Consider the following 19532-nt stretch of genomic DNA (forward strand, 5'->3'; position numbering starts at 1 on the left):
CTCTTCTTGGGCGGCTGCCCGAGGGGTCTCGGCATTACAGCTTTGCCGAGCAGCTACTTGGTCGGGTTCAAACACTTTTGCAAAATTCTACAAGTTTGATACCCTGGCTGAGGAGGACCTTGTGTTTGCTCATTCGGTACTGCAGAGTCATCCGCACTCTCCCGCCCGTTTGGGAGCTTTGCTATAATCCCCATGGTCCTTACGGAGTCCCCAGCATCCACTAGGACATTAGAGAAAATAAGATTTTACTTACCGGTAAATCTATTTCTCGTAGTCCGTAGTGGATGCTGGGCGCCCGTCCCAAGTGCGGACTTCTTCTGCAATGCTTGTATATAGTTATTGCTTACGTAAGGGTTATGTTATGGTTGCATCAGGTTGGTCTGATGCTCTGTTGTTGTTCATACTGTTAACTGGGTAAGTTTATCACAAGTTATACGGTGTGATTGGTGTGGCTGGTATGAGTCTTAACCTGGATTCCAAAATCCTTTCCTTGTACTGTCAGCTCTTCCGGGCACAGTTTCCTTAACTGAGGTCTGGAGGAGGGACATAGAGGGAGGAGCCAGTGCACACCAGTAGTCCTAATTCTTTCTTAGAGTGCCCTGTCTCCTGCGGAGCCCGTCTATTTCCCATGGTCCTTACGGAGTCCCCAGCATCCACTACGGACTACGAGAAATAGATTTACCGGTAAGTAAAATCTTATTTTTTCTCAGCTCCTTTTTTTCTATTTATCCTAATTATCCTACGAATATCCTATTCAAACAGACAGGAGGCATAAAAAAGGGATTTAAAAAAAAAAAAAGTGGAACTGTGCATATAGAATATATATTGAATATATATAACACCTGGAGGAGACTTACTCACATGTAATATATCCTTATATTCACCACAATGGCCAAGGTCACTCTGGCTAGGGTTTGGTTAGCAACTGATCTACCTAATGTTTTCAAGTGTAGGGCCTTGGTTTCTGAGGTTGCAAGACATGAGCATTATCCCTTCCATAGTGATCATGCCATGAATAAATATTATGAAAAGTGGGATAGATGGTGTCTGTCGAGGTTGGGCAAAGGTTCTGCCTCTCTATTGGAGTCTTGATTTGTAGGATAATCACATTGCTTGGGCAACTAATAACCCTTTCAGACCGGATCACATCCGGGAGCCGTACATGGGTGCTTACCGGGTGCGATCCGCCTGAGCCCCTATTTGCTGCTTTCCCCAACCCGGCATATTGCCGAGTTGGTGATGTCTGCGGCGCTTGGAGATCATGTGTCGCTATAGTGTGAACAGGAAACAGGTCGTATTTGTTTTATGGTACCGTGCTATATAGGACATATGATGTCTAGACTTTGCGCATACCACGTACATAAGGGGTAATTCAGTGTAAAAATAAAGCAGCCAGTATTTACTCTGCACAGAAACAATATAACTCACCCAAATCTAACTCTCTCTCTCTGCACATGTTACATCTGCCACACCTGCAGTGCACATGGTTTTGCCCAACTGCTAACAAATTTGCTGCTACGATCAGGTCTGAATTACCCTCAGCATCTCTTCCTTGCCTTACATATTTGTCATTTGTTGACTTTTTAGTTTTGGCAAATTAAAACTTAGGGCAGTAAGTGTCAAGAAACGTTCTTCATGTTATTAAAAGATCACTTCGCATACGTAGCCCTTAAATAGTTTATCACGCTGAAAAAAACATATATAAAATATAGCCTCACAAGATTTTCCAATTCAAAGTTCCAATATGTTTTTTATAGAAAGTCCCGAAATGTTATGATCGGCAGTGTGGAACTACAAGTCGGACCAGCGTGTAAAAAGAGGCTGTTAAATTACCAGGGAATCTGGCGTACAGTAAATGTTCCCGGGTCCGGCAGCTGTATAGGTAGTCACCAGATGAATTGGGGCTCCTAATCACTTAGCACTGCTACACCCCTCTCATGGGTAGGCAGATGCCTGGCTAGATATAGTATAAGTCTAATTCCTGGGTGTTCCTGGGCTAAGTCTAATTCCTGGGTGTTCCTGGGCTAAGTCTAAATGCTGGGTGTCTCTTGTCCAGGTAGCAAATAGTATTGGCAATATCATACCCTCCAACTGTACCTTTTTTCTGTGGTTGGTACCCATTTTTTGACTCCATTTTTCCATTGAAAGTATATGAAAAGGGGTGTGGCCATGACCTCTTTACCCGTGGCCATGCCCCTTTCCTAATTTGTACCGATTTTTAGGTGTAAAATGTTGGAGGGTATGCAATGTAGCCGCCCATCGGATTTCCAGCAGATATCGGGAAAAGGATGGCACAATCTAGAGGGTGTAACAGGTATCTGTGATTCGGCGTGTATCCTCTGACTAGTTTTGTCCCCATTTGAGAAGGCTTTATCAAAAATGACTGTGCCTTATTAAACTATTGTATGATACAAGTATTTGGTTTGCACATAAATTCACAAGGAACCTCTAATACAAGTCTGGCCAATTTGTGGCTCTCCAGCTTTTGTGAAACTACACATCCCAGCATGCCCTGTCTCCGTTTTAGAATTCGGTAGTAGCAAAACTGTAGCAGGGCTCACTGGGGCTTGTAGTTTCACAGCAGCTGGAGAGCCACAGGTTGGCGTCTTATAAATAAACCAGGATGAGAACGTATCTGTTTGAATAACAACTTTGCTGGATGGATGTGGTAAGAACATGTTTTAGGGGGTCATTCCGAGTTGTTCGCTCGCAAGCTGCTTTTAGCAGCTTTGCACACGCTAAGCCGCCGCCTACTGGGAGTGAATCTTAGCTTCTCAAAATTGCGAACGAAAGATTAGCAGAATTGCGAATAGACACTTCTTAGCAGTTTCTGAGTAGCTCCATACTTACTCGGCATCTGCGATCAGTTCAGTCAGCGTCGTTCCTGGTTTGACGTCACAAACACACCCAGCGTTCGCCCAGACACTCCTCCGTTTCTCCAGCCACTCCCGCGTTTTTCCCAGAAACTGTAGCGTTTTTTCACACACACCCATAAAACGGACAGTTTCCGCCCAGAAACACCCACTTCCTGTCAATCACACTCCGATCACCAGAACGAAAAAAAAACCTCGTAATGCCGTGAGTAAAATACCTAACTGCATAGTAAATTTACTTGGCGCAGTCGCACTGCGGACATTGCGCATTAGCGACTAATCGCTCCGTTGCGAGAAAAAAATAACGAGCGAACAACTCGGAATGACCCCCTTAGTTCCTTAATTGCATTGTGCTTTTAAGCAAGAATGTTAATGTAAGAATATGACAACCACACTGTGATGAAACCTCATCTGTCTCTTGCGTAAGACAGGTGGTAGAAATCTGTGAGGAGACTGAGCAATATTATTATTATTATTATTAACAATCTGTATGGTGACGAATATTTTCATTTTGAATGGAAATATCACCACTATGTACTAAATGTAACACGCAGGGACTGCCCCTGCAACTTAATCCTCATGATTTTGGAGGAGACTACTCTGGGCGAATGGGACACTGCACATGTGTCGCGTGTCCTTTCCCAGAGCAGGATGGAGACTGCAGGAGATAGATCAGAAGATCTCTGTTGGTGTAAACTATAGGGACCAAACACTGAAAAGCTTTCTTTTCTGAGTTTGGCTTATATGGGGGGGAGGGGGGGGGTGTCACCATAATCTCCATTGAGAATAATGGGGACTGATCTGCAGTGATAACCTTATACAGGAGTTTTCTGTGAAATATCCTGCTTTAGGCTATTAATACACTCCAACAACTCATGAAAGTGTCCAGAACTTCAGTTTCTACATAATTTTAAGGGCAAAAAAATATTTTATAAATAGGCATTTATATACTTTCATATGGGTGCTTCCTGCAGGACCAATATGCCTGAAAATGACTGAAGAAATCTTATTACATTATTTGTTTTCTGAAAACCAATGTTTTTGTTTTTTGCAGACATGCACTTTTATATGTTATACAAATGAATCCATGACTGGAAAACTCCCACAACTAGCTATTAATATGTGTATGTATAAAGCATCTGTATTATGGTGTGTACACGAGATCCTTGCTATGGCCGATTTTCACTTTGCGATTTCCCCGGAGCCCAGCACCACCGATTTTGACTAACTTTTCTTGAGATATGGACTATGTGTGCTTACGATTTTGGCTTATGTGAGATTTGGGCTTATGTGAGATGTCATTGACATGTGAGATGAACTAGATAGTACACTGATCTAGCAAGGATTGACTTGCCTGCACAGTCTATCTTTTCTTGCGATGCCGACCTGGAGGGACCGCGCATCGGGATCGAATCGGGCGATCTGCACTAACTGTTTTCTTGCGATTTTTGACTATATAGTCAAAATTGAAAGAAAAAATCTCAGTGTGTACACACCATTAGTTTCATATTGTAACTGAATTTATCAATGCATTTAGAATGTGAATTTGTCCAGCAGAATACTTGTGCCCACTGCTGCAATTTGCATCTTAGGTGGTTTTAAGCTTTTGTATGTTACAAACACCTTGGACCGGATGTACTAAGCAGAAAATGCGGTAAACTCCCTGTTTACCGCATTTTCCTGATGTACTAACCCCCGGCCGGCAGGTCAGCGCCGCGGTGGGGTACGTCAGCTTTAGCTGGCGATAGTCCATAGAAGCCTATGGGCTTCTCTCCGCGGCGCTGTGTGAGGGATCCGATCGGATCCCTCCCAGCATGCCCTGCGGCCGCCCCCATCACCCCGCGCATGCGCAGACTGACTCCCGGGCCGAATCCCGGAAGTCAGGCTGCCGCTGCGCATCGCGGAGGTCAGCTCTTATTGGAAGAGCTGTCCTCCGCAATGCTGATCGCATATGTTAGTATATATGCGATCAGCATCGTGGCGCAGGGCAGCGATGTACATTAGTACATCCCGCCCCTTGCACTCAGTAGGTAATAGGAATGCAAGTACTAGTACAAATAATAACACTGGCAGTATTACTGACAGCCTTGGTGCAAGCAGACATCGGGGTTTATGTACTAAGCCTCGGAGAAATCTAAAGTGGCAGGAGATTAAGGGGGACATTTACTAAGCTGTGATAAATTGTCCCATCAGCTCTGTATAATTTTATAGTATGCAAATTATAGGTGTTGCATCAGTGCTGATTGGATGCCATGGGGAACTTCTCCACTGGCTCACTTCTCCGCTCTTATCACTGCTTAGTAAATGTCCCCCAACGTACCAGACAGTTAGTAATTTTATCTCTGTCCACTTTATCACGGAAAATGCGGTAATCCCCAGTTTACCACATTTTACGAATGTACTAACCCCCGGCCGCCAGGACAGCTCAGCGCCAGCAAAAGCTGGCGATACACCATAGGCGCCTATGCACTTCTCTTCGCAGCGCTGGTGTAAGGGATCCCTGCCAGCACGCCCCGCGGCCACCCCCGTCACTCTGTGCATGCGCAGCGTAACTCCTGGGGCTGAAACCCGGAAGTCAGGGAGCCACCGGGGATCTTGAAGGACAGCTCTAATCAGAAGAGCTGTCCTTCACAATGCTAATCGCATATGTAAGTATATATGCGATTAGCATCGTGTTAAATGGCGGCGATATCTCTCAGTACATCCTGCCCTTTGTAACGGGGAAACTTTGAAGAAATTGATCCTACCTGGTCAGACATTATCTTCAGTCGATATTCACAATTCATGTAGGAGATCACACGGTCCAGAAGATACCGCCATACTGTTCTGCAGTTTGACCAGGCTGCCAATGCCTCAGTGTTATTAGTGCCCGGCAGCTACAATTAAGGACTGAGCATCGGGGCACATTGAGATGAATGCATTGCTGGGAGCTGAGTAATGCTATGTACACATTATGCGATCCCATACGATATAATATTGTATAAGATATTGGGCCAGATGTACGAAGCTTGAAAAGTGAAAAATATCACTGTGATAAAGTACCAGCCAATCGGCTCCTCACTGTAATTTTTCAAACACAGCCTGTGACATGGCAGTTAGGAGCCGATTGGCTGGTGCTTTCACAGTGATATTTATCACTTTTCAGGCTTAGTACATCTCCCGCATCAGGGGGGTCATTCCGAGTTGTTCGCTCGCAAGCCGTTTTTAGCAGCTTTGCACACGCTAAGCCTACGCCTACTGGGAGTGAATCTTAGCATAGTAAAATTGCGAACGATGTATTCGCAATATTGCGATTACACACCTCGTAGCAGTTTCTGAGTAGCTTCAGACTTACTCGGCATCTGCGATCAGTTCAGTGCTTGTCGTTCCTGGTTTGACGTCACAAACACTCCCAGCGTTCGCCCAGACACTCCTCCGTTTCTCCGGCCACTCCTGCGTTTTTTCCGGAAACGGTAGCGTTTTTTCCCACACGCCCATAAAACGGCCTGTTTCCGCCCAGAAACACCCATTTCCTGTCAATCACATTACGATCGCCAGACCGATGAAAAAGCCGTGAGTAAAATTACTAAGTGCATAGCAAATTTACTTGGCGCAGTCGCAGTGCGGACATTGCGCATGCGCATTAAGCGGAAAATCGCTGCGATGCGAAGATTTTTACCGAGCGAACAACTCGGAATGAGGGCCCATATCAGATCAGATCGTGTGTGCACACTTCAAACGATGTCTAGAAACAGTCATCACTGGAGAGTTCGTAGCGTCTAGTTACCCTTCGTGGAGAGGACCTTACCCATAAGCCCCTGGGTCCATGTCACAAACTATTTGGAATAGTAACCTGTGGCGAGCGAAGCGAGACACCGAGCCGGAAGCGTGGCAAGCGAAGCGAGCCTGCGAGGTTACAATGGTGCAGAGATAAAACGAAATAACTTCCACCCTTACAGCACCTAAATGTTTTATCCATTCTCCGTTCGTTTGAGGTTATCTACTGCCCTCTCGTCCTGTCACTTACAGGTCCTGATCACGAAGGGAACATAGACACAACCATGCACCATAAGACCGTGAGTCTTGGCACAAAAGGTCAGAGATGCATGTGCTGAACTCTGATGAAGCCCATCATATGCTGTTGGAGATCAACAGAAGCCTCATGGGATGAATTCACCTGGGCAAGGCAGGCTATTGGATAGACAGGCTATTGGTGCCCATACACTTGTGTGATGCCACACGACGCGACATCGCGGGGCATCAGTTGCGATGAAATCTGAACTGCCAAAGTGATTACCATGCGATCATGTGAATAGATCACATGGTAATCACGTGAGCATGTCAGGGAGACGCTCTGGGCATTTTGTACACACAGGAGACCTTGTGGGGTAACAGGTTACTGGTGATTGGGCAGTTCAGAAAGAGGCTGGGGCAATTGGGGCACACAAGCCCTGGTGTGGTAACAGGCTGCTGAGAGGGGGCATGTCAGAGAGATGCTCTGGGCATTTTGGGCACACAGGAGACCTTGGGCGGGATGTACTAATGTACATCGCCGCCCTGCGCCACGATGCTGATCGCATATGTACTAACATATGCGATCAGCATTGCGGAGGACAGCTCTTCCGATAAGAGCTGACCTCTGCGATGCGCAGCGGCAGCCTGACTTCCGGGATTCGGCCCGGGAGTCAGTCTGCGCATGCGCGGGGTGATGGGGGCGGCCGCAGGGCATGCTGGGAGGGATCCGATCGGATCCCTCACACAGCGCCGCGGAGAGAAGCCCATAGGCTTCTATGGACTATCGCCAGCTAACGTTGGCGTACCCCGCCGCGGCGCTGACCTGCAGGCCGGGGGTTAGTACATCAGGGAAATGCGGTAAACAAGGAGTTTACCGCATTTTCCGCTTAGTACATCCGGCTCCTTGTGAGGTAATAGGCTATAAGGGAGCATGCTAGGGAGACACTGGGGACATTTGGGCACAAAAGAGGTCACATGGGGAAAAGATGCTTGGGTGGGGGGGGGGCATTGGTGCACCAAAGAGGCCATGTGGGAAAACAAGCTGTTGGGGGGGAGTGAGAGGGAGATGCTGGGGGCATCTGTGGGACATGGGGACAACACTGATGGGGGGGAAGATGATGGTACATTTGGAGCACCAAGTGGGGCATGTTGGGAACACACTGATTTGGAGGGGGTGCTTATAACATACTGTTGGTACAGTTGGGGATGTGGTGAACATGCTGGTGGGACAGATGCTGGTTTCCCAGGGATATGGGAAATACGGTGCTAGGTGATGACAGACATTGGATTGGGAGTCCCTATGTGTATTTGGTTGGAGTCTGATGTTGTAGTCACTTTGTGTGGGCTCATGTCTGTACATATGGTGGCAATATTGCGCAAAGTTTGCAGCATTTGATATGTATCTGCTGTATGTATATTTATTTTCATTCCTAACTTTTTTTTTTTTAATACCCTCAGAATATTTGCAGGGTGTCTGTGTGCATCTGTGCTTGGTCTATGGCTAACTATTATTATCATTATTATTAGTCCTTATTTATATGTGCCACAAGGATTCCACAGCGCCCAATCACAGAGTACATAAACAAATAAGCAAAACAAGGAAACCGACTTACAATTCAAGACCATGTAGGACAAGTACAGGTTATATAAAACATAGGTGGAAGCCGACAATCATGCACTGTAATATGGCCTGCCTATTCTACAGCATTACCCAGCACATGTCTGCACTTTACTGTGGTTTGAATTAGGGATGGGGTTATTTAATTTGTCTGGAAACATTTATTTTTGAAGGAAAGAATTAGAGGGGAAGGGGCCCCAAACAAGAATCTCACCTGGGCCCCATGGGGTCTTAATCATGCTCTGGTCAGCATATTGCATAGTTGAACTTAAATGTGTAGAGATAGAGGTTCTTAATTTGCACTTAATGAAAAAAACTGCTGTTGGGTAGAGAATCGAGACTTGAGCTCTGGATCCTAGACATATTTATTTATTAACACTTATATACTGCACACATCTTCCACAGTGCTTTACAGAGAATATTCGCCATTCACTGACCCAGTGGGCATACAATCTATATTTTCTGCCACATGCATGCACACATACACATTGTTTTGCCGGGAGCCAATTAACCTACCAGTATATTTTTTAATTGTGTGAGGAAACTGGAATATCCGGAGGAAACACACACAGACGGGAAGGTGGTGGGAGTCAAACCCAAGACCTCTGTGCTGTGAGGCAGTAATGGTAACCATTATACTTCAATCGAGTTCCCCCAGGATTAGGGCAGGGCAGGGTGCTGAGGTGCATGCACACTTAAAAAGGAGGCACGGCTGGCAGGGAAATGGGCACGGCCCTGCAGGCATCACTATGGGGGGCGGTCCAGTCCCCTCAGCGTCACTAATGGGGGTGTGCCCTCAGCCGTGGCATCAGTGATGGGGGCATACCCAGCAACTACCGGGGTGCTGGGCTTTCCCCAAGCTCTCTATTTTAATGTGGATAGATGCCGGGATAGGGCACATTTTGGGGTAATGTTTGAAGGGGGAGAAGCGGTGTCTCATCCATGTATGATGTCTGTGGAGTGCAAGCCGATATGCGCGGGCAGTGTATAAACTGTCATCATCGCTGACCGTTCCAACACCTGCAGCTGTTAATTTCGATAGCTGCAGGTAGAGATACCCATTCACAACAGCAGGGACAGAGCTGTCCCTGTGTGTGGCGGGTGCTGGCTTTGGACTGCACTGGGGTCCTCGCGTGAGCAGCGAGATCCCGCGCATGTGCAGAGGAACCGGCTAGGCAGGGAGAGTGTCGGCTCAGAGCTGACGTGCTGTGTGCTCTGGGGACATTGCCTGCTTCGTCAGACAAGATGTTAATACATCTTGTTAATGTCCCTTCCTGCTTCGCCTCAGTAATGAGGCGAAACGAGAAGTTTTACATTTACCTATTTGTCTTTTAAAAATTGGTCAGGGAGCGGCCTAGCATGAAGACTGCTTCAAGAAAACTCTGATATCCCTCGTACACACTGGGGGTCATTCCGACCCGATGGCTCGCAGCAGTTTATCGCAGCGCAACGATCGGGTCGGAACTGCGCATGCGCCGGTGCCACAATCCGCCGGTGCATGCCAGACGGCCGAAGGCCGTCGTTGCCTAGCAATCGCCGTAGAGGCGGACGCTGGGCGGGAGGGGGCTGGACGGCGGCGTTAAGCCGACATGTAGAGGGCGCGGTCCGGCCAGCGCATGGGGCTGCGAAGAAGTTCTCCCGGCTAGCCGCAGGAGTAACTCCAGAGATGCAAAAGCATCGCCGCTGTGCTGGGCCCTTGTGCTGGGCGTCCCCCCGAATGTCTGAGTGCCTGATCGTAGCTGTGCTAAATTTAGCACAGCTACGATCAACTCGGAATGACTCCCCACTGAGCGATATAGGTAATATGTTGTTACAAAACGGCATATTGTGCCGACATCGCTGTAGTGTGAACCCAGCTCAACTGTCACATACAATCAGGTTCCCGGTTGTATACAATATGTAGATTCATGCAAACTTTCATATTACAGTGGTAATAACCTTCATCTAGCCCCTGTTGGGCATTATCAGTGAGTTTATACATCAGGAATAAGTTTGTTTTAGAATAAAGCATAAATAAATAATTATAAATTGCTGCAAAAAGCCCGTAGCAGCCACTGCTTATGGCCCATACATACTAGCCGATTTTGAGCTCAAAGTAGCTCACTTTTGGCGTTTTCAGCTACTTTGAGCTCAAACTCGGCCAGTGTGTATGGCCGGGCGATGAGCGCTGATGCGCGCTCCCTCATCATCGCTGATCACCGCCATCCGTTGGGCTGCTTACCAGCCGAGAGAACCACTTTCCACAGTCTCCTACTGTGGAAAGTGCTTCACCCCCCGTGAACATCGCTGGGAAAGGGAAAATCGCTTAGTGTGTATGCACTGAGCTATTTTCCTGCCAGCGATGTTCACATCATTGCCCAGCACACGCACAGGGCAAAAACGCCCAGTGTATATGGACCTTTATACGCAAACTCTGTCAACAATGTCAGAATTTTACAAATACAATGAATGTAAATATTGGGAAAGTTAAACTTGACTTATTTGTGGTAATTTTACACTGTACAATACTTTGACTTTCATTTATCTGCAATTTTTAGAACAGGGAGGTACAGATTCCAAGAGGACAGGATAAATGCAGTAGTAGGGCAAAACAGAAGGTTCCTATCAGCTGATGTCACACCGATGGATCAAATAATTTTGATTGCAGGGGTTTAAGCTAGGAACACACTGGCAGATATATTTGTTCGACCTGATAATTTAATTGATTTTTTTCGTCTAGAGGGGACTGCCGATATCTGTGGTACACACTTTATTTTTACCATTAAAAAAAATTGGCCTATTTTTTTTTTTCAGTGGCAAAAATAAATTATCGGACATTACAAATGTGCGTCTATTTCCCAGAACTTGACCAATGTAAAGGCTTGCCTCTATTTCCTGGCTTCTGCGTATTGGATCTGAGTTGTTGTGGTATTTAAACTAGAAAACCTCTTTATATTTTTGGACCAACCGGAATGCATTTTTTAGTATAGGAGGTCCACAGTGTGAGAGAACGTCACCCATGGCACCCAAAAGTCTCATGATTAAAGCAACACACACCCTAAATTATCCCCAGTCCTCCAGGATGCACAAGCGGCTTATGCTGATTTAAACATGTGGCATGGTTATATTCTGTGTTTAATTGCTACTGTATCAGCAGCATACCTAATTATGTTACAGTGCTTGGCTGGAATACACTGTAGCATACCAGTGTGTATGCAGATACAGTTGCTATTACATACAGAATATAGGCATTCTGCATATCCTTTTTTAACAGCAGGGGCTGCGGCGTCTGTGTAACCTCATGGGTTACTCAGCTGGCCTATGGTGTCGCAGATGATCCTTGGACACAGCACTGGATCACACATGCATACAGGAGGCGTCTACTTATATCCGTCTCTTCCTGCTGCATTACCATATCTTAGCATCGCTGCTGCTTCCAAGTAAGCAGCAGTGATGTTCTATTCAAGCACATCTGAACCACATGAATCGCCCCCCTGTGAGGGGTGGTCTTCAGTTTGCTGGCTGTCGGGATCCCGGCACACAGTATACCAGCGCCGGAATCCTGACACCCGGCATACCGACATCTTTTCTCCCTCTTGGGGATCCACGACCCCCCTGGAGGGAGAATAGCGTTGGGATTCCGGCGCCGGTATGCTGGCCGCCGGGAACCCGGCCACGGGCATACCATACTACACCCCCCTGTGAGAACAGAACAGCAAGAGGTAAGTGGAGGGGAAAGGGGGGGGGGGAGATGTGGTTTGCGATGGGAAGAAGAGGGATTGGTATTGTTGGGGTAAGTTTCTAAGTAAGTTTTGGATGTTTTTTTATTATCAGGGTCAGATATGATGAGTGTTAATACTTTTCTGGTGTTAATTAACATGAAGAGGTTGTGTTTTGTGTTGTTTTTTTTTATTAGGGGAAGATACAGTAATGACTGAGTGGAATTACTGCTGTGGATAAGTAAATGTTTATATGTGGGGTGGTCCGTTATGGTGAATGGGGCTACCATAATCATCCTGAAGTAGTTCATGATTTTATTTTTCTATGAGGCATTTTTTTTTTTAGAATGAGGGGATAATATTGTGTGGCAGTCTAAAAAAAACCACAGTTTTCATGACTAATGGTCCTTCACATACTCTCTATTATATGGCAGTCATTCACATGCTCTCTGTATTAAATGACGGCCATTCACATGCCATTTGTATTATATGGCTATCGGCCAGACTCCAATTTGTACAGTGCAGCTGTGCAATACAGTACAACTAATATGCTTAAGCAGCAGGAAGTGTCTGTAGGAAAAAGAAGACTTCTCTTGCCTACATCTGCGATCCAAGTGCTGCATCGGAAAATGCAGCAACAAATCACCTCATGACCAAAGCTTACTAAAACTGACCATGGGAACTTCTCTGCCAGGTCCAGGAAGTCTGTACGATGACGCAGACCCTGGGCTTGGCATGCCTACAAAATAGGAGCGAAAGACTCCATTTTGTAGAATGGTCCCTTTGCTGTCCCAGCTCCGCCTCTAAATGCTGCAGCATGTCAATCATGCTGCTGCTAAGGGAGGGACTACAAGCGATCACGCAGGACCCATTTATGCACATACACAGAATGGGATGCGGTCAGGATGCCGCCGGACGGAATCCCGGTGGTCGAAATACCGACGCCGGAATCCCGACCGCCACAATCCCGACATATTCTCCCTCCGTGGGTGTCCACGACACCCATAGAGGGAGAATATAATAGTGTGCCGAGCGTAGCGAGGCACCGTGCCCGCAGCGTGGCGAGCGAAGAGAGCCCGCAAGGGGCTGCGTTCCGCTCACCACCCCTGTCGGGATTGTGTGGTCGGGATTCCGACCGGCGGCATTTAGTACTGATCCCCACAGAATGGGTCCGGTGTATGCACAGCGCACGCACCATCGGATCAGAGAATAAACCATCAGGTTTATGTGCAAATCAGAATAAGGCCCAGTGTTCTCTGTATTATATAGTGGTCAGAGCTCTCTGTATTATATGTCAGTCATTCACATGCTCTCTGTATTATATACAGTGGTCAGTGCTTTCTGTATTATGACAATTATTCATACGCTCTCTGTATTATATGGCAGCCATTCACATGTTCTCATTATTATTTATAGTGATCAGTGCTTTCTGTAATATATGGAAGTCATTCACATCCTCTCTGTAATATAATACAGAGTGCTTGACCACTATATATGACAGTCATTCACATGCTCTCTGTATTATATGAGAGTCATTCATATGTTTTCTGTAGTATAATTATTATTATATAGTGGTCAGGGCTCTGTATTATCTGGCAGTCATTCACATGCTCTCTTTTTTTATATATAGTAGTCAGTGCTCTCTATTATATGGCGGTCATTCACATGTTTTTGGTATTATATGGCAGTCATTCACATGCTCTCTGTATTATATGGTGGTCAGTGCTCTTTGTATTATATCGGTCATTTACATGCTCTCTGTATTATAGAGTGGTCAGTGCTCTCGGTATTATAAAGCGGTCATTCACACGCTCTTTAAATAGCCTTAACCAGGTTTTGGCATAGAACTGATTTTCCTGGCTGTATTATTACAGAATGATTAAATGTATTTTGCACACAGCCCGTGTTTATTATGTTGGCAAAACAGTATACATGTATTTATGGAAACATTAAATCTTCATGTCTTTGTTAAACTGTACACACTTTTCATTGGTGTTATGTCAGTCAGAAACCTTTTAACCTCAGATGTTTGAACTGCAGTTTGCGGAAATTGTAGATACATATAAACACTGGTCTTTATTGCAGAATTCCATTCCTAGTCCCAAGTGACTCATGTGCTTAGATTACACTATAGTTATACACCCAGCATCACTTATTACTCTGGATATATTTATCATACATCCTACTGCAAAGATTACTCCTCTTTAGTATTGCTGGGATAGAGATGATTCAGAGATGGGTGCAATGACAGTGTCGAATGCAGTGGAGCATTTTATTTTATTTTGTTATGGAGCACGTGCCTACGTCGCACTTTGCAGTTGCTGCAATGGTCTTGTGATGGCAGCCACAGAGGATTTATTTGCAAAGTGAGCGAGAGTAAGGGAGAATTTGAGGGAGATAATGGGGGGGTGGCGACAAATACACAGACGTGTTGCAACCGTTTGCGGGGCATGTCTCAGCCGGCACTGTGATCTTGTACACAGTTGCAATGACTCCAGTGTCTCCGCTCTCCACCATGCGCGACCACAGGGCCATTGGCTGACCTGCCACTGATGCTACACTTTGTACACGGTTGTTGGGATTGGTAATGCCGCTGTGGGCGTCTTTAGGCGGCTGCTCTGTTTGCATATATCTGCACAGTCGCTGCGATTGCATTAACGCACGTCTCTGAATCAGGCCCATAATATGTTACCACTTTTTTTTTTTTATCTTATTTTACAAGGGATTTTCATCAGACAGCTAAAACATTGATTGTCCCATTATTCCAAGAAGCATTTGTGACCCTCACTCCAGTAAACAACTATATTTTTAATTTGTACTATGTAACTACATTCAAAATCTTTTTTATTACCACAGTTTGAAGGGATATAATTTACTCACTTATAACTGAGTTCTATGTTCCTTTCAAAGCAACATGTGTGAATATCTGTAAGGAATATGCTCCTTTTCCTTCCCATATATACGGGGATTGCATTAACCATGTGACCATAAAACATAGAGAACAGAATTTATATTCAGGTTGGTTTTGCCTTTAAAACAATTGTAAGTGGATGTGTTGCTTCTGTACTGCAGAGAGCCCAACGGATGTGTAGAGCAGTCCCTGAGCATCTGATTAGTGGAATTGGCAACTGAAGTTTGTGTTAGTGCAGCTTCAAACCTACTGGGCGAAGCAGAAGGGAGCACGCCCCACATTTATATTATCACTAGTGCAGAGAGTACAGTTGAACACGTTCAGCAGGTCTCGGTGTAAGGAGGAGGATGCTAGCCACACAAGTTTGGACATTGGGCAGTTGGATCCATATCGCAGCACGTGGTCACAAAACCGCTATGTCCATTCTGATCATTATTATCAGATATGTTGGCTAATGTAGTGGTAAAATTACTGCAGATAACCTTTGACCTATTTTAGTAATCTGCTGACAACACTGACAGGCCCTGTGGTGCTGGAAGAGACCTGGCTGCTTGGGCACAAGAACCAAACATCTGCATCTTGTTCACTTTTGTTCAGTTATCTGTGTGGCCCAGTGACATGTGGTGTGGTGAGGTGAGGCAGAGCATACTCCAGTATATGCCAGAGTATATGAAAACTACAAAGAATGTATTAGAAATATCTTCTTTGCATTATTCTAATCATGTTCATAGTCAAAACTCTGAAGTAAAAAGTCACCTGCCTACCTTTTCTGCACATCTCTGATCAAAGCTCACCAAATTTCCAGCAGTATATACTGCTGCACCTGTGGTTAATGCCCACATACATCCTTAGGCTCCTTTATTAACTATCCACGTGGACTACGATTGGAACGGTAAAGTGTGCCGAGCGAAGCGGTAGCGGAGCGAAGGCACCATGCCCGAAGCATGGCGAGCCATGCGAGGGGACGCGGTGCACTAATTTGGGATCCCGGTCACTCTACGAAGAAAACGACACCCAAAAAAAATAAAAAATCCTCATGTCGACCTTTAGACCTGTCGACCTAGCACATGTCGACCTAGAAACCCTGTCGACCTTCCATCCATGTCGACCTAGTGACTGTCGACCTATAGTGGTCGACCTAAACATTGTCGACCTAGACACTGTCGATTTGATGAACCACACCCTACTAGCCCATGCCTGGCCAACCTGTGGCTCTCCAGCTGTTGTGAAACTACACATCCCAGCATACCCTGCCACAGTTTTAGAATTCCCGAAAAGTAAAACTGTGGCAGGGCATGCTGGGACTTGTAGTTTCACAACCGCTAGAGAGCCACAGGTTGGCAAGGCCTTTACTAGCCAGTGCCTCCCCAGCTATTCACCTCACCGCACGTCTCTGGTGTGGCCAAATTAGCCGCCACTGTGCCCACGTGCTGATCTGAGGATGATATTCTCTGTGACATCATTAAAGTTACTGAAATAGAAGAAATATTACTCCTATAAATTGAACAAACTATGGTATGCATATCAAAGAAGGTGACATGGAGAGCACAAATAAAATTCCCTAAAAAGCTGCTAAATAATTTCCACACTAAGAAGGTAAATCCAAGTTGATCGCAGCAGGATTTTTTTTAACAATTGGGCAAAACCATGTGCACTGCAGGGGAGGCAGATATAACATGTGCAGAAAGAGTTAGATTTGGGTGGGTTATTTTGTTTCTGTGCAGGGTAAATACTGGCTGCTTTATTTTTACACTGCAAATTAGATTTCAGTTTGAACACACCCCACCCAAATCTAACTCTCTCTGCACATGTTATATCTGCCTCCCCTGCAGTGCACATGGTTTTGCCCAATTGCTAACAAAAATCCTGCTGCGATCAACTTGGAATTACCCCCTAAGTTGGTGCTGGAGCTCGGACACCAACAACCTGGTGCTGGAATGGATCTACCCCTTCCAGACATATTGAGAATCCTGAGTTTTTGCCGCAGCTTGGTCAAACTACCATGGTCTTGCTCATGTCTAAAGGGAACAACCTGGGAACGCATTCCTAGGTCGGCACCCCTGCTATTTTTCCCGGGACTTTCATCCGAGTAGACAACCCAGGTTAAATCTGTATGGTGCGGCCCAGGATTTTATTCCCAGGTGGCACTTTGAAGCCCCTGATCGGCGGTCGTGGCTGCCTGGAGAGGTGCGGGGGTCCTGCTGTAGTCCGTGCAATCAGTGCACCCTAGCTACAGGGACGCTGCTCATTGTGGTGAGGACTTGAGGAGTTTGTATGTGGATATGGTCATTAGGTCAACCACTATTGGTCGACATGCATTAGGTTGACATGGTCACTAGGTCGACATAGTCATTAGGTCGACATGGAAAAAGGTCGACAACCTTTTTAAAAAAAAAATCCCACCGTTTTTTAACTTTTTCATACTTTACGATTCACGTGGACTACGATTGGGAATAGTAGCGAGGGGACACTGCACTAATTAGGGTTCCCAGTCACTGTACGGAGAAACCGACACCAGAAAAAGTAAAAAAACTCATGTCAACCCTTTTCCATGTTGACCTAGTACGTGTCGACCTAATGACCATGTTGACCTAATGACTGTAGCCCTAAGTCTTGTCGTCCTAATGACCCATACCCATTTGTATGAGTGTGACGTGTGTGTGTGTATATGACATGTATAAGTGTGACATGAGAGCAGCCTGGCAGCCCTGGCTTGTAGCATGCCAGGGAAGACCCGACATTTGTCTGAAAGGGGTCAACCTGGGAAATTTCCATGGTCTCGGGTGTAGTATGAAAGGGGGGCATCCAGTAAAAACCCAGGTCTGAGAAGGGAAATTCCCAGGTCATATGTCTGAAAGTGGTATAAATAACCCTGTGAAACCTGTACTTCATTTAATATGCTCGCATGGAACTCTACAAGTATATTTTTCTTCCCAGTTATACCAATAGCTTCAAAAAGCCATATTGGGCCATCTGAGGGCTGTACACATATGCAGTTTCTAGAATTGTATTTACTGAAAGCAGGAACTTGTAGATTGATGAAGAAATGTAAAGGAACTTACAACACAAAGATGAGTTTTGTATTCTTGCCCTGTATTTCTCTCCAGCTTCTGTGCCTGTCTTGCTGCAGTTGCTACATGCAATGATCAGTGTAATCTAAGAAGAGTTGTACATCTTCCAATTACTGGTTATTTGCAATAAGTCAAACATTTATTGAATGCCCCCCCAACCTCCTCCTTCATATTTTTTTTGTAAAATTCACACTTGAACACCTAGTGTTTGTCCACAGGTGCTCTTTACTCCATTTAGGAAAAGCAGGGCACATTCTTATTGTAAATATATATATATATATATATATATATATATATATATATATATATATATATTTCTTGTCAGGTTTGTGGTTACCAATCTTATTAGCTCATATACTGCCAAATGGAGAATAATTCCTGTAGTGATTTGCTACATAAGAGTCTCACTACGTATGTGCCATAATGGTCTTGTGAGGCGATCGCATAGAAGGTTTATTCACCGTGATTAACAGTGGAGTATCGTTCAGGGGAGGTAACTGGGAATCGCGGCAAAAACAAAGGGGGTCCTGACTGGGGGTGTTTTCAGATTGCGATCCAGTATGCAGCTGTAATGTCTCTGGTGCCCTACTTCCTATAGTCATGCTGTGTGACTGTAAAGGTGCATACATACTGAGCGATTTCCCCGCCCCCCCCTGTGCCCAACGATGGTCACAGGGGGTGAAGCACTTTCCACAGTAGGAGACTGTGGAAAGTGCTTCACTCGGCTGTTCAAACAGCCCGACAGGCGGCAGCGGACAGTGATGATGTGGGAGCGCGCATCAGCGCTCATTACCCAGCCATACACACTGGCCGAGCTTGAGCTCAAAGTGCCAAAAGTGAGCTACTTTGAGCTCAAAATCGTCTGGTGTATGGGCCTTGAGGCTACTCACAACTTTGATAACTGACTGCTCTGTGACAGACACTGCTTTGTTGTACGCAGGTGCTGGGGTTTGAAAAGCCGAAATTGAGCATCTCAACACAAATCCAAACAGCTGCGACACTTGCATATTTTTGCGTAGCCGTTGTGTAAAAATTAGCAGCTGCAAATGCATTTCTGTACATCTGTGAATGAGGCCCTGAATGTCTACCCATGACCACTGTAGAGATTTGGAGGGCCGTGCATTCTGTCTGACCTAATTTTGTTAACTTTCGATATTTAATTCTTATGATGTCGATTTTTCAGTAATTTTAAAAGAACAAACCAACCAACCACTGTAGTGATAAGATAAATATAATAAGATAATTACTGCAAATGTCATGGTTTATAAAAGATTGCACAAAAAGTTCATATACATCAGAAAAGGGAACACAGTGAATGGTGCAATATTCAGCAATGCAGAAGTCAGTGTATCGTAATCTGTATGTAAA

At 45.4% G+C, this 19532-nt stretch overlaps 1 protein-coding gene across 1 annotated transcript in view; it reads left to right on the plus strand.

Annotated features, from left to right (window-relative positions):
* HVCN1 (hydrogen voltage gated channel 1) overlaps nt 1-19532 on the plus strand; it is a 98500-nt gene that overhangs the window by 47007 nt on the left and 31961 nt on the right. The window lies entirely within an intron of this gene.

The sequence above is a fragment of the Pseudophryne corroboree genome, chromosome 1 (genome assembly GCF_028390025.1).
Source record: "Pseudophryne corroboree isolate aPseCor3 chromosome 1, aPseCor3.hap2, whole genome shotgun sequence".
Lineage (NCBI taxonomy): Eukaryota > Metazoa > Chordata > Amphibia > Anura > Myobatrachidae > Pseudophryne > Pseudophryne corroboree.